This window comes from Fundulus heteroclitus, chromosome 2 (genome assembly GCF_011125445.2).
Source record: "Fundulus heteroclitus isolate FHET01 chromosome 2, MU-UCD_Fhet_4.1, whole genome shotgun sequence".
Classification (NCBI taxonomy): domain Eukaryota; kingdom Metazoa; phylum Chordata; class Actinopteri; order Cyprinodontiformes; family Fundulidae; genus Fundulus; species Fundulus heteroclitus.
In genome coordinates this window covers 8,064,597-8,076,955 of record NC_046362.1, presented here as the reverse complement: position 1 = coordinate 8,076,955, position 12,359 = coordinate 8,064,597, and the positions used below count along the sequence as shown (strand labels likewise).

Genomic DNA, 12,359 nt, shown 5'->3' with positions numbered 1-12,359 from the left:
ATTGGTGCTAAGGAGATATAAGGAATCCCACAATCCTGTGTGTGACATGACATAACGACACAGCCCACCTCACGGAAATTAACGCAAAAAAAAATGCCTCCAGAGAAGAGAGCGCTCACTTTGTAGTTCTTTTTCAGAAGGCTGTAGGCCCAGTTTTGACTAGAATCACCCATGTGTGTTTATGTCGCGTCATGACCTATGAGTTAAAGACTGTCCAAAATCAGCACAGCAGTCCAAAGTTCCTTTCCTCCCCACAATAGGGTTCTTAATGTTGACCCCATGAAAAGTCAATGAACAGGAGCGAGAAACGGGAGCTAGGAGGTATAATTGGACGTTTCGGATGCAGCCTTTGTTAGCATGCACATGTTGTTGAGTTTCAAAAAAATACTGCCTACTAGTGGCTTGGCAGTGAAATTACAGTTTTAAACGTTTTTGCTGGGGTTGTGTCCACTGAAATTGCAGTAACAATGCTGTCATGTAGATGTATTAACGGAAACGGATTGTTGTTGTGTGTATTGGGCCTTAAAGACATGGAAACCTCATATTCTCTGAAGAATGTAGTGGGGGATTATATCTACTGTCGAATCTGAGTGCATTGACGTACTTCTATCCCACTGCAGGAACTTCTTTAAAATCCATTAATTATTCTGAATCCTGAGGCACTTTGCCTATAGTTTGCTTTGTAGGCCCTCATATGTGGATAAACTTCCTGAGTATCTGCGGTTTGTGAGCTGTTACAGAACAAGCAGGAACAAGTGAGAAACGTTTTAGATCCTAAGTTGTTTTTCTTAGCTGCTGTGTTGTTGGAAGTGTTTGTTAAAGTACTTCAAAGGGAGTGCTTTAGTGACATCTACATGTGTTTTTAGACCTTTTGGAACTATGATTGGGCCGGAAAGCATTGTTAACTCTAGATTTAAACAAAGTTATCCATCTACAGTGTCTTGCAAAAATATTCACCCTCTTTGGTTTTTACCTATTTGGTTACGTTCCAACCTGTAATTTAAATGTTATTTCATCTTTTTTATGCAATGGGTTTGCACAAAATCCTCTAGGTTGGTGAAATGAAATGAGAAAATGATATAGTCAATATAGACAAACCTTTTCTGAAAGGCCCCAGAGGCTGCAATACCACTAAGCAAGAGGAAAACCAAAGAGCTCGCCTGACAAGTCTGGGAAAAGGTGAATGAGAAAGAAGTACACATGCCATGTGCTCAGTCAGCAGAACATTGCGAATCCACAACCTTTATATCAGCAGCGATACAATTTACAGAATGACAACGCATCAAAAGCAACATGTGCTACAAAACGCTTGGAGGACTTCATGTCCCACAACGCACCTTTCTCTTTCTTACATTTTAGGTTTAGGTGACTGTGCCAGAGGGACTCGCATGCTGACAGAAACTGGAAGGCACAGAAAAACTTCAATTTGATGTAAACATATCAAAGCATTTTATTGCCACAAGATCTGGTGCCATCCTGAGACATTACTCTCTTCAAACCTTCAAAAGGTTTTATTTTTTTTCTCTAAAGGAAGCCTTGGATCCCAAAAGCTTCAACGAAGCTCAAAATAAACTGTAGCATCATTTTACTTGATTTCTCTGAGAGTTCAAGCAGAATATAATTCACATGCTGTGAATCACGCATCCGTTGGAGGAAAGGAAAACAAAATTCTAAAGACGTTTTTATGAGAAGGCAACTTTTTTTTTTGTTGGTTTTTTTTTAGCTCCTGAGACTAGGCATGAAAGAGATTATAGAAATGTCTGCCCCGAGCTGAAATGCCTTTACAGACAGTAGAGCCCATAGTCGGGCCCGGCCTTACCACATATGACTGGTTTATTTATATTACATGACCTAGAAATGCTTTCCAGATTCTGCATTGAGGGGGGAAAAAACCAAAAAAAAAACAAATGGTATGCTCCCTAATCCACTCTGGATTATAAATCAACAATGGATTATGGATTATGGACTTTCATCTGGAATTTCATGTTTTGGCAAAGGTCTGTGGAAGGACTCCATGTTCTCTTCAGACCTCTCGGATGCGCGTCTTTGCGGACCTCCTGGTAGTTTGTTTGTGTCCCTCTGCAGCTCCCAGCTTCCTGTCAGGATGTATGGGCATGTCATGTCAACACGCAGCTGTGCATGTTGACACCATCTGCACCCCAAGTGAAGGCTGCAGTCCTGTTTGCCTCGTATAGAGCTCTATTAGCTGGATGAACGGGAGGTTTTCTCTCACGTGATATGCGCTTTTGAGAGGAACCTCTTGCGCAATAACAGATGGTTCGTTTTACCCTGGTGTGAGATAACTGATATTCGGGACGCCTTTTTACCGCATAGCTGCGGTCGAACCTGGTCATCATGCACGCACGGTTGTACTTTTCTGTGGGTAGACTGAATACCTGTCAGGAGATAAACGCCAGGGGCGACAGACAGAGAGGCTTGTTTTGATAAAAGCACTGATAGAGGAACATTACAGTACTCTCTGAGGAACCAGGCTCCGTTCAGATGCTCCTGGAGAGCTGTGGGTGGGAACATGACTGTCCTATGTAATCATTTCCCCGTCAATCACCCCGTCTGACCAAGGTGTGAGAAGCAAGGTGCGCTGGCTAAGAGTTACACAGCATTAAAAAAACACACTGCAGTTTACTCCTGGTTTTAGTATTATAGGCATGAGGAATGTGACACCATCTGTGCACCAAATACAAAAAATAAATAAAACAAAAGGATGCGTTTGCGCTTTCTGTTTTAGAGATAAAGGAGATTGTTTTGTTTTTTTTTAGACTTAAAAACTACGTCAACTTCGCTTAGAATAAGAACGAAAGAATCCAGCTCCGAGAGCTTTGAAACCCGTGTTGAAATGTCAGATTCAGCCAGCATAAAAAATGATCAAAGAGCCTCAAACGGCACTGGTTGCCGGTTTTTGTTAAGCCGCTTAATTTAAGTGTCAGTCTGTAACCGAAATGTGAAACACCTTTAACATCCTTCCCAGCCAGGTATGCTGTGCTGCTGAGACCGATTTTTTTTTTAAATGCAAGTGCCTCAGGGGGGGCGGAAAATGTGAAGAAACGAGGGAAAATCGCAACGGGAGCAGCACCTAGGAGTATTTCAATGATTCTGGAAATGGGAAATATTAAACAGCAGTATGTGTGAAGGTTTTGCAATCAAAAATACATTTAATAGAAGGCTTTTACGTAAACAGAATAAAAAAAAAATGCTTGCTAATACAGAAACCATTCATAATTGCTTAATTAGGCCAAAGTTGAAGGCTCTGAGTGATGCTACTGAAGATTCATTTGGGGGCTCTTTGAGGGAGTCGTGCCACAAGAGCAAAATCTTTGAAAAGAGCTGGAACCCAACCCAAGACCCACCCACCCCCAATCACTAATTCTTAATTCTAGGAAAAACTGCCATCTTGAAGTCATCTAAGAATGTGAGAATGTGGAGAAACACATCATGCCCACTGTTGGGTATGGTGGAGGATGTGGGCCCTCTTCCTAAGGCCCTGGGTGCTATATAAGAGCACATGACAGTACAGACACACAACAGGAGGTCTTAAATGAAACTCAGGTGGCCTTTGCTGGAAAGCTGACAGCGGGTTGTCGTTGGGCCTTTCAGCGTGAACGATCCAAAACTTAAGAGCAGATCTACACACTGTGACCACATGCCTGTTCTAAAATGTATGCTCCCTCTGTGGTCAAAGCAGCGCTGCCTGGTCATGACTAGGGCAAGAAAAACAATCATCTGTGGATGAAGAGGTTAGCACTGATGCTTTTAGCTCTTTGGGTTATGAGTTAGGATCCCTGAGGATTGGTCTGACTTCCTGAAGATGCAATGTGAATCCACCAGGCTGGTATGTGGTTATTTTGAAGGCAGGTTTTAGAGGTTTTTGGTATTTAACTTCGCTATTTTACGCTGCAAAAAAGAAAAGAAAAGGAAGGCTGGAACTGGAATAAATCCTGAATGGCTTGTGTGAAACAGCTGCATGCAGAGATGAATACGGGACGCTGTGAACGTCTACGAACCCAACATGGTCCCCAAACATCTCTGGGATAAACAAATGATATTCAGCACAAGCAAATAACTGCTGAAGTGAACCGGCTGGATTCTTGGATTTTCCTCAAGTCGTAATGACAATTATCAAATAATTTCCTTTGTTTAGACGCTGCTGCTGCTGCTGCTGCTGCTGCTGCTGCACTGAAGCTTTGTGGGGGTTTGCTCCTCAGCCTGAGGCGATCAGGCAGAAAATATGAGGTCACCAAGCCTTATTAGATCCAATCCAAATGAATCCAAGGCGAAGCATTAAAGCTCTGGCCACTTTGCTAGCTCCAGTATGGCTGGTAATGGTTTTAACTTCTTTTAGCTGGACTGGTTAAAGCTACTGTAAGGTGATACAAGTCTCATTATTCTTTTAAGTGCTATAAAAACATACGTTGTGGAGAAATTCCAATGTACCATTTGAGCTCCTTTTAAAGGTTTTGCTGCAGACTAAATGAGCATCTTCCTGGATATCTGCAGAACAAATGAATCCATAACCGCTTCTAAAAGAGGGAAACCCGAAACTCACTGGGCGTAAAGTTTTTTTGTTCCGATACTTGAAAACGGTGGCAGACGCTAAGACAGACATTTAAACGGTACTCCTATCAGGAAAGGGGTCTCGGTTGAAAAAGAAAACATATTTCAGGAGGAGTTATGTCTCGCTGGCAGCAGCGGCTGTGGTCGGGTTTCGGTTGGGGAACATTTGTATAAGAGCCTGTAAACTCAGATAAGTCATTCTTTTTGGATTCACTTAAGAGGCTTATTGCCAACTGGATAAATCGGGGGAGGGAGGTGGATCCACCGCATGAGTGAAATATAATTTTTTTAAACCACGTACTCAAAGAAATGCCTTTTAAATCAAAGCTCGCATGCCTTCTGTGTTGGATTGACATAATTAAAAAGTGAATTAAACGGCACCGAAGGGTGCGCTGCCAGGCATCCAGCTAGGACGACTTTTCTCTGTTCAAAGCGTCCAAATGAACATTTCTTCATGCTTAGAGGGAAATAAAAGGGGGAAAAAACCCAGATCTTTAGAGAATGTGAAGGAAATATAATTTAGTCAGTTTATATGTAGGGAATTTGTTTCTTTTAGCTGTAGGTTGCAAATATCATACAAAGTTCTTCTTCACACTTCTAATCTTGCCCTCTCTGAAATGTGCCGTTGGTGTTTTCTGCTGTGCGGCACAACCATAAGCCCACTGCTCCATATTTACATCGAGTGTTCGACAGCAAAGCTGCTGTGTACTCACACTAAGGTTGTCAAAAGTATCAATACCCAAATGCTGTATCTAGATACACTACTAATTTGCCATGGTATTGATACTAAATATTTTAGTATATGAGGCAAACGAAGGAGGGAAACCCAAAGATCTCAACAGACCTGTGAGCAAACAGAGCCTTAAAGTGGTGGAGACGAAGTCAAGCAGCTCAACAATCTTGGCCAAACGTTTCAAGGACCGACACCCTGGCCTTCATGATGGGTTAAAGTTAATGTTCATAGTTTAATTTAATAGATTAAACATATTCCTGATGTTAGCACAACTGATGGTCCGAAATAATGTGTGATTAGCTGCAGCTAGCATGCTACTATATGTGTTAGTTTGGCTTATTTATTTAGCATTTATTTGCACACTTATTTAACTAGCATCTGTGATTCTGTTGAGAAACCAGGTTCCATGTTGAAATTGACAAAGGCGAGTTTTTCATGTTAATAAAATATTTTTTAATGCCTTTAATTACTTTTTTTTTATCCCCGTGGTATCAGAAATGGTATCGAGTATCAAATATTTTCCCAGTGATCCATATAAAATTTAAAATTTTAGTGTCGTGACAACCCTGACTCGCACTAGTCTTGAACAGATGTCACCATAAAGTGCTTTGAAAACGGGTTCACACCTCTTGGACTTTTCCAAATTTAGTCCAGCAACAAGCCTAAACTGGAACCCATCTCTGAAATATAAGAAAAAATCATGTGTTGTTGTCAACATCTTGCATTTGCAAGCATTTATATTCACCCCTCTTTACTCTGATTCCTCAAGATGAAATAGCAGTGCTATAGGATTCCCTCAAACGTCACCCATGTTAGTGCGTCTGGGCGTAATGTTAATCAGTCTAAATGCAGCTGGTCAGTGAAGGCCTTAGAGGTTCATTGGAGAATTTTAGAGAACAAATAACATCATGAAGACCAAGGAACATAGCAGGCAGGTTAGGGAGAGCGTTGAGTCACAAGGTTTAAAATTATGATGTGGAAGAAAAAAAATGTATTTTAAGAATAACAGCAAGAACTTTCTGACATTGCTGTACAAGTATTTTTAAACGGGTGCTAAAACCACCCAGAGAAATTTGATCCAGCAGTTTCAGTTCCTGTTGAAGATGATTCCAGTTTCCTCTGTACGGACCGAGGGAACACAGAGGGTAATGACATCCGGATGTGAGAGAACAAATGTAGAGAAAATCAATCAAGAATGCATGTATAGATAAAAATGTACCAACGAAAAAAACTCTGCACAGAGACAGTGACGACCTGCTAACTAAGTAATGCAAAGTGCAATAATGGGTAAAGTATTTGCATGTAGTTATGAATCTTAGATTTCCATCATAGGCCGAATCTTATATTAAATAAATTAAGAGAATTGTGGGACAAACTCACCTGTCCAGGGTGTACCCCGCCTCTCGCCCATTGAAATGCTGGAGATAGGCACCAGCAGCCCTCGCGACCCCACGAGGAATAAAGCGAGTAAGAAGATGGATGGATGGGTGGGTGGGACAAACTCGTTTAAAAAATGTCACCATAGTCCAAAAAAGGCAAAGAGGTGGTTGCCACAAGACAATTTCTGGCATTAAAGGAAAAATATGAAAATAAACCTGATTTTGGCCTCAGTTTCTTCATAAGATGATTAATGTCATTGTTAGAACTAAGGTTTTCATCAATTATAATTCCAAGATATCTGTAGACACAAGCTCAATAGAGGAACCATCTGAGGACACAGTTGAAGGCAAGATGGCAGACACGCTCGTGTTGCTGGAAAACATGACCTGGGTGCCAGTCAAGAAACGTGGCTCTACCAACGAATAAACCAGGAGCCCTGATATTAAAAAAAAAAAAAAAAAAAAAAAAAAAAAATATATATATATATATATATATATATATATATATATATATATATATATATATATATATATATATATATATATATATATATATATATATATATATATATATATATATATATATATAATTTTTTTTTTTTTACTTAAGCAGAAAAGTCTCATCGAGATTAAAAAATCTCTTTTACAGGAGCATCCTGGCCAAAACGGGCAGCAGGGTTAAATGTCGGTTACAAACATTTATTCACACTCGCACAAAATAAACAATTACAAAGCAGTGAAAGTTTAAACGTTAGAAGCAACAGATTTTACAATATAATTAAAAGTAATCAGTTAAAACAACTACATGTTAAGGTGACAGCATCTCTGTCATTAAGTTATTTTCCACTTTGCTGTTCTGTGCTACTACTTTTTTTTTGATCCCACAAAAAATGCATTTGTAAACTTGTAATTGGAACGTTTCAAATGATAAAAAAAAATTCAAGGGGTGCGACTCCTATAGCAAGGCACTATATTCTGAGACACCAATTTAGGTTTTCTACTTTGGTCTGTTTACGCCGCCACATACCTCATGCTCATAACCCTCCACCCAATCAAAAAGAACTGCTTGTGCACCTTTGCTGAAGAGCTGGCTGGAGACACTCGCCTGATCCGTTTCCCTTCTCTCTCCTGGACAGAGTGGCATGTGTGGGCGGGGGTGTTGGGGTGCAAATCCACGGCTGTAGGATTTAAAGAGACGTCTCACTCGCCCTTCACGGTTTCAGCTGGGTGTGTGCAGCTGAGATCACAGAGCCCCACTGTACTGACTAATTAGCCTCAGCTCCAGGCGGCTGCAGGGTTCAGCGTGGTGACCTCTAGCTGCAACGAAGCAGCCCAGATACCTCTGTGACACGTCTCAGAAATGCAGCGGCGCATCCACCCTGCTAACTATTGCATCATGGCAGCGGCGTCACCTAACCATTCTCAATATGCCCTAATCGCACCTTGATCACTTCTCGTCATGTGAAAGCCTTTAATAACCCACCGCGGATAGCCAGAGACGGCGGTCGTGTGTAATTTGAGCCGTGTTCAGAGCGAGGCGACATGAATACGGGCAGCAGCAGGGTAGTGCTGATGGGAAGACGGCTGGTAGAGTAGACTGATGGGAAGGACTGTGTCCGGTCGTGCCTGGCAGTCTGAGGATCTTAAATCTTTATTTTACAATAAGGCGCACTGAAGCCTGTATTCAAGCAATTTAAAATGGCTACTGAAAGACACCGACCAGCTACCTAATTTTTTTTAACCTAAATTTTTTTGCCAACACCCTCGAATCATTGTTCCACAATAGTTCAGGAAAAATAAAACACGATAAAACGTGTAAAAACAAAAGCATGGGCTTAAACAGCAGTCATCTACTCAGAGATTTCATAACACAGTTAAGCTAAACCTACGAATGAGACTCGGGCATAGTAACGACGTTACGCTCCAGATGTATTAACTGGATTTTCTTCTTCTTAATACCAGTTTGAGTCCTTTAATATGATGCATTTATACCCTTTTCAGTAATTAATGCCAAACCTTTATTTGCTTTACAGCTAGCTGATACTTATTGCTGACAAGCTATTGTTATCCTCCACTTGTATTTCTTTATTTTTTGTAGCACTTGTGGCTCATTTTTACAAAGTAGGCTGACAGGAAAGGGGGTTTGAGAGAGAGGGAGTGGGGGTGAAGAAATGCGGGGAAGGACCACAGGCTGGAATGGAACCTCAGTCAGCAGCGTTGAGGACTATGGCCTCCGTACTTGGGTCGTGCACGCTACACCTGCGCCATCGGAGCACGTCCGCCAGTAGTATTCTTTAAAATTTATCTTTTGCAATAATCTCCAGGTCTCTAATTAGATTCCCTCTTTGCTATCAACCTATTCTTTAGCTCCCTCCACAGTTTCTCTGTTAAATTAATGACATGACCATGACCGAGCCTCTCCAAAAACGGTCGTATTAGTTGTTTAGAGGAAAGAAAGTCAAAATTAAAACATTACATCAAACCTAAATCTGCAAGGCATATAAAGAAGTTAAGGCTTGCCTGTATATGCCTTGAAAGTCTGCAGCTGTCAAAATCACAGAGCAGACAGTTTTATCAGAGACACTGATGGTTGGGAAACGCTGCGATGGGCGCCCAGATCCATGCTTGGGAGCAGATTACGTATCACCAGTTTACATCTGTGCTAGGAGCACAACACACCTAAACATCAGCCAACACTGGATCATAGAAATATCAGAGTTGTTAAAAAAGAGGCTTTGATAAAACTTAAAACCAAGAAACATAAGACTCAAAACCAGTTGGAGCCCATTAGTCCTGACTGTTAAGTGTAAACTCTCATGTAGTCCCAGACACAGGTGGTGCGTTTCCAGTAACATTGCCGTGCAAAAGTATTCACCATCCGCGGCAGTTTTCCTGTTTTGTTGCCTCACAACCGGGAATTAAAATGGATTCTTTGCAAGTTTGCACCATTGCAATTAAATAACATTCCTACAAGTATGAAGATGTATTTTTTTTCCCCTTCTTGACGCAAACAACAAATTTGACAGTAACAGAAAACTTCAGTGTGTATAACTGTTCATCCCCACAGCATGACGCTGCCACCGCTGTGTTACACTGTGGGTGATGTTCTGGCGATGGGGTGTTGTTGTTTTTTTTTTTTTTCAGACAAGTGCCCAATTTCAGTTTATTTTTTTATATTACTTTTTTAATTTATATTTTCCTGATTTCAATTCACCAACTTAGACTATTTTGTTCAAAGCCATCATGTAAAATAAGATTAGATGACATTTAAATTTCAGGTTGGAATTTCACAATATAGGTGAAAAGCCAAGGGAGTAAATACTTTTGCAAGGGACTACCTTTCAGATGAAGTTAACCATAAATTAAATTGTGATATTAATGACTATTCTTTTCCTTTTGTGGATGGGCACAAAAATTAATACATCACTTAATTACGTTTAAGCTTATGTAATAGTTTAGGAGGTGCAACAACCACATAGAAAAGAGAGAAAGAAATGTTTTCATCACAGAGCATAATATTTTAACGTTGTAGCTCTAATTCATTTAAAGATAAATGCAGCCTATCTGTGGCTGAGCAGTGAGCATAGGTTACTACAGGAACTTGCCTAACAAGTGTGCACCCATACCTTAAACCTGCTGAGGCCCATCAGACTGTTCTCATCTGTGATGCACAGTATCTTTAGTCAGTCTCGAGGCTCCTGAGGGACCACAGGGGCCAGATTAAAGCCGGGTTTTGTTGCATCCGTGTGGTTAGCAGACTGGCCTAATGCAGCTACAGCCAAACAGACACGGCTTCACCAGATGGTTCCTATCCAGATGCCTCCCCTTGCTCCCTACCAGGCCCTCGGGGACAAAAAGTTGTCTCCTGTGCCTGATGGATGGCACCAGGTAGTGCTGCAGCACTCTGCTAATAGAAAAAAAATCAGTTCAAAGAAGAGGGTATCATTAGGGGTGAGTGTGAAAGGTGCTCGAGAGGCTGGCTAGGACTTGTGTTCAGAAACCACCGAGGCTGGGGTCCAATGCTGCTACTCATTTATAAACCTCTAAATCCCATGTAGTCTGGGCATATGGACACAGTTACTGTGGACAAAGAGCTGCATGGATGCTGCCGGCGAACCCACTGAACCTGAATGCCAGATGAAAACCGTAATACCTGTGAGGAGGTCTGCAGAGGATGTCTGTGTGACAGCAGCGTGGCTGGGACCTTCGGATGCATGCATCTGTTGCAGGGGAAGTCGCTTCTGCTCGCTGTTGTATGAGGGCAGTGCTGCTCGGAATGGTTTCAGCTGCTCACTGTATATATGTGTGTGTATGTGTGTGTGTGTGTGTGTGTGTGTGTGTGTGTGTGTGTGTGTGTGTGTGTGTGTGTGTTTGTTGAGGAGAGGTGCCTGTCACAGCCTGTTAGCGGACAGTTCTCCTGCCAGCAGTCCAACATGAGAGACGTTCACCCATGAGTGAGTTTGCCCTTGGTCTTTCAACCTCCATGAGACATCCACAAGCTCTCTGCTATCTGGGCTGAGCGTTGCACGCTGGTTTTTATTGCTCATCACTCCGCGGTGTGCCACTGTGTCTGGGGGAGGGCACCCTATTGTGACTGCTCACATTTGCTCCAACTCATCCTATGTACTTCATGGAGATTTAACAAGGCTGTTGGACTATAGATATACCTTTTTTTCCATTTAAATGTAACCAAACATACTAGGCTTTCTGAGCTGAGCTTATAAAACTTAACACCTGTATCCTTATAATTAAAGATGCACAGAGGAGTCTTCCGTTTTTTGGCTTAAAAGCCGTGACAAAATGCTTTCATCATCTTCTGAATGAGGTTCACACCGATTAACTCACTCTTCAGTGTGGTCGCTAATTCTGACTGAAGAAGAGGAGGAGGACTCAGGTTTCAACTCTCAAAAACTTACAACACAGCAATAGGTTTAATTCCTTCCAATTATCACCTCAATCCTCACCTCCATGCAGGTGATCACAACATCTCCTCTGTAAGCCAGGCCTGTAATGACCCTAACGACTCCACATTGCAAAGGTGTGGACCAGTTTCAGGTTAATTCGCATGTTATCTAAGCCAGAAAAACGCCTTTTTGGGCAATAATATAAAGCTTGGAGCTCCACACTGCTCCAGACATTTGAACTGAGAAAGCTTTCTGGATGGAAATGGAAATGTCTTCAAACTTCGCGAAAAAAATCCATTTATTATTATTATTATTATTATTTTTTTTACTTATTTTGGAATGACTGAAGAAGACTCAAAGTTGGCCATTTTCAGTGTATGTTTGGCATTTAAAATGAGGCCAGATGTGAGCAGCTATTTGAATGGAAGCAGCGTTTTCTACAACCGTTGACATGCCATTCAGACTGCAAGAGACCGAGAGAGAGCCAGACTTTCAGCACATAAGGCTGAATAGAGTTGAGCCAAGATCCCCTCTTTGAAGCGGTACAAGCTGGGTTTAGGAAAATCACTACTGGTAGGTCGAAGCTTAGCAAAAACTGCACATCAGAAATCTGCTAGGTGCAGATGCAATGATTTACTTTACTTTCTGCACTCAGTGTGGCGTCACTAGAAGGATTCTCTTTCATTGAATGCCATTTTATAAAAAAACACTTTACTTAAGAGGTCTGTATCTTTGTTGGATGAGTGTTGTCTTATCAATTAGTCCACCTCACCC

At 41.5% G+C, this 12,359-nt stretch overlaps 1 protein-coding gene across 7 annotated transcripts in view; it reads left to right on the top strand.

The window, feature by feature from the left end:
* LOC105926251 (unconventional myosin-IXAa) overlaps positions 1-12,359 on the top strand; it is a 168,541-nt gene that overhangs the window by 42,278 nt on the left and 113,904 nt on the right. The window lies entirely within an intron of this gene.